Source organism: Sapajus apella, unplaced genomic scaffold, assembly GCF_009761245.1.
Source record: "Sapajus apella isolate SASKATOON/1434 unplaced genomic scaffold, GSC_monkey_1.0 scaffold252, whole genome shotgun sequence".
Taxonomy (NCBI): Eukaryota; Metazoa; Chordata; class Mammalia; order Primates; family Cebidae; genus Sapajus; species Sapajus apella.
In genome coordinates, this window is record NW_022437192.1 from 243,555 (window position 1) to 247,369 (window position 3,815).

Below are 3,815 nucleotides of genomic sequence, written 5' to 3' on the forward strand. Positions count from 1 at the left end.
GGATAAATTCCTGGACGCTTGCACCCTCTCAAGACTAAACCAGGAAGAAGTTGAAACCCTGAATAGACCAATAACAAGGTCTGAAGTTGAGGCAGCAATTAATAGCCAACGAACCAAAAAAAGTCCAGGTCCAGACAGGTTCACAGCCGAATTCTACCAGACATACAAAGAGGAGCTGGTACCATTCCTTCTGAAACTATTCCAAACAATACAAAAAGAGGGAATCCTTCCCAAATCATTTTATGAGACCAACATCATCCTGATACCAAAACCCGGCAGAGACTCAACAAAATGAGAAAACTTTAGGCCAATATCCATGATGAACATAGGTGCAAAAATCTTCAATAAAATACTGGCAAAGCAATTATAACAGCATATCAAAAAGCTTATCCATCATGATCAAGTAGGCTTCATCCCAGGGATGCAAGGCTGGTTCAACATACGCAAGTCTATAAACATAATCCATCACATAAATAGAATCAAAGACAAAAACCACATGATTATCAATAGATGCAGAGAAGGCCTTTGACAAAATTCAACAGCTATGCTAAAAACTCTCAATAAACTAGGTATCGATGGAATGCATCACAAAATAATAAAAGCTATTTACAACAAACCCACAGCTGATATCATACTGAATGGGCAAAAACTAGAGGCATCCCCTTTGAAATCTGGCACTAGACAAGGATGCCCTCTCTCACCACTCCTATTCAATATAGTATTGGAAGTTCTAGCCAGAGCAATCAGGCAGGAAAAAGAAATAAAAGGTTTTCAATTAGGAAAGGAGTAAGTCAAACTGTGTCTATTTGTAGACAACATGATTATATACTTAGAAGACCCCATCATCTCAGCCCAAAATCTCCTGAAACTGATAAAACAACTTCAGCAAAGTCTCAGGATACAAAATCAATGTGCAGAAATCACATGCATTCCTATACACCAATAACAAACAGAGAGCCAAATCAAGAGCCAACTCCCATTCACAATTGCTACAAAGAGAATAAAATACGTAGGAATACAACTAACAAAGGATATAAAGGACCTCTTCAAGGAGAACTACAAACCACTGCTCAAGGAAATAGGAGGGACACAAACAGATGGAAAAACCTTCCATGCTCATGGTTAGGAAGAGTATTGTGAAAATGGCCATACTACCCAAAGTAATTTACAGATTCAACGTTATCCCCATGAAGCTATCAATGATCTTCTTCACAGGACTTGAAAAAAACCACTTTAAACTTCATATGGAACCAAGAGAGCCCACAGAGCCAAGACAATCCTAAGCAAAAAGAACAAAGCTGGAGGCATAACGCTGCCTGACTTCAAAATATAATATAAGGCTACAGTAATCAAAACAGCATGGCTCTGGTACCAAAACAGGGGCATAGACCAGTGGAATAGAACAGAGGCCTCGGAAGCAAAACCACACATCTACAACCATGTGATCTTTGACAAAAACAAGCAATGGGGAAAGGATTCCTGTTTAATAAATGGTATTGGGAAAATTGGCTAACAATGTACAGAAAGCAGAAACTGGACTCCTTCCTGACACCTTACACTAAAATTAATTCCAGATGGACTAAAGATTCAAACGTAAGACCTAACACCATAAAAACCCTAGAAAACCTAGGCAAAACCATTCAAGACACAGGCATAGGGAAGGACTTCATGAATAAAACACCAAAAGCAATGGCAACAAAAGCCAAAATAGACAAATGGGACCTAAATAAACTTCAGAGCTTCTGTACAGCAAAAGAAACAATCATTAGAGTCAACTGGCAACCAACAGAATGGGAAAATATTTTTGCAATCTACCCATCCAACAAAGGGCTAATATCCAGAATCTATAAAGAACTAAAACAGATTTTCAAGAAAAAAATACAAACCCATCCAAAAGTGGGTGAACAATATGAACAGACACTTTTCAAAAGAGGACATATAGGAGGCCAACAAACATACGAAAAAATGCTCATCATCACTGGTCATTAAAGAAATGCAAATCAAAACCACATGGAGATACCATCTCACACCAATTAGAATGGCTATCCTTTAAAAACCTGGAGACAACAGATGCTGGAGAGGATGTGGAGAAATAGGAACACTTTTATACTGTTGGTGGGAGTGTAAATTAGTTCAACCATTGTGGAAGACAGTGTGTGGCAATTCCTCAAGGATCTAGAAATAGAAATTTCATTTGACCCAGCCATCCCATTATTGGGTATATACCCAAAGGATTATAAAGCGATCAGTTGTAAAGACACATGCACACCTATGTTCACTGCGGCACTGACTTGACCACATAGCAAAAACCAGGAACCAACCCAAATGCCCACCAATGATAGACTGGACAAAGAAAATGTGGCACATATACAGCATGGAATACTATACAGTCAGAAAAAATGAGTTCGTGTCCTTTGTAGGGACATGAATGAATCTGGAAACCATCATTCTCAGCAAAACTGACACAAGAACAGAAAATCAAACATTGCATGTTCTCACTCACAGGCAGGTGTTGAACAATGAGAACATGTGGACACAGGTAGGGGAGCGTCACACACTGGGGTCTGTTGGGGGAGCTAGGGGAGGGACAGTGCGGGGTGAGGAAGGTGGGGAGGGATAATGTGGGGAGAAATGCCAGGTATAGGTGATGGGGGGATGGAGGTAGCAAACCACCTTGCCATGTATGTACCTATGCAACAATCCTGCATGATCTGCACATGTACCCCAGAACCTAAAGTACAATTTAAAAAAATGAAATAGAGCCAGTGTGAGAAACAGGAAAATCAAATTCTGTACTTTCCTAGTCTATGAAACACCAGTCAAAAGGTAAAAGTGCTTCCTCTGGCTGGGTATTGTGGCTCATGTGTGTAATCCCAGCACTTTGGAAGGCTAATGTGGGTGGATCATAAAGTCAGGAGTTCAAGACCAGCCTGGGAAAGATGGTGAAACCCCATCTACACTAAAAATATAAAAATTAGCTGGGCGTGGTGGCAGGCGCCTGTAATCCCAACTAATCAGGAGGCTGAGGCAGGAGAATCGCTTGAACCTGTTAGACAGGGGTTACAGTGAGCTGAGATCTCGCCATTGGACTCCAGCCTGGGCAACAGAGCAAGTCTCTGACTCAAAAAAAAAAAAAAGTGCTGCTTCTATCAATATCCTGATTCTTCCACTGAAATGTCACCTCGTTAAGCACATCTTGTACTTGTGTGATATGAAAACAAGGCTTTGCCTAAAGACCAGAGTATGCAAGGGAGCACCTCTGGGATGATCTTGTGGCACTCAGCACTCAAGCAAGGTGGTAATGTAAGTCAGTCTCGATAGAAGTAAATTTTCCAGGCCCACTTAACAATAGGGACACAGAAAAGTGGTCCAAGGAACACTCTTCATGCTATTGTACTTAATAGTAATTTTCTTAGTTTCCTATAATTAGGTATGTACATATGAGCTAGTAGCAGCCACTGTCCTACAATCTAACTAGTTCATGCCCAACTCAATGCCTGCATCAGGGCTATTGCAGTGTCATCGAAACTCTTCTCCTCTCTCTGGTAAAGATTATCTAGAGACACCCATGAATTTTAATATCTATATCCTGTACTGGTTTGAACAGTGTCCCCCAAACTCATGTCCACCCAGAACCTCAGAATGTAATTTTATTTGAAAATAGCGTCTTGGAAGATATAATCAAGTTAAGATAAGATCATCCTGAATTAAGGGTGGACCCTTAATTCAATGACTAGCTTCCTTGTAAAGAGGGCAACTTGGATGCAGAGAGACACACCCATAGACAATGTGATGTGATGATGGAGGGAGAGATT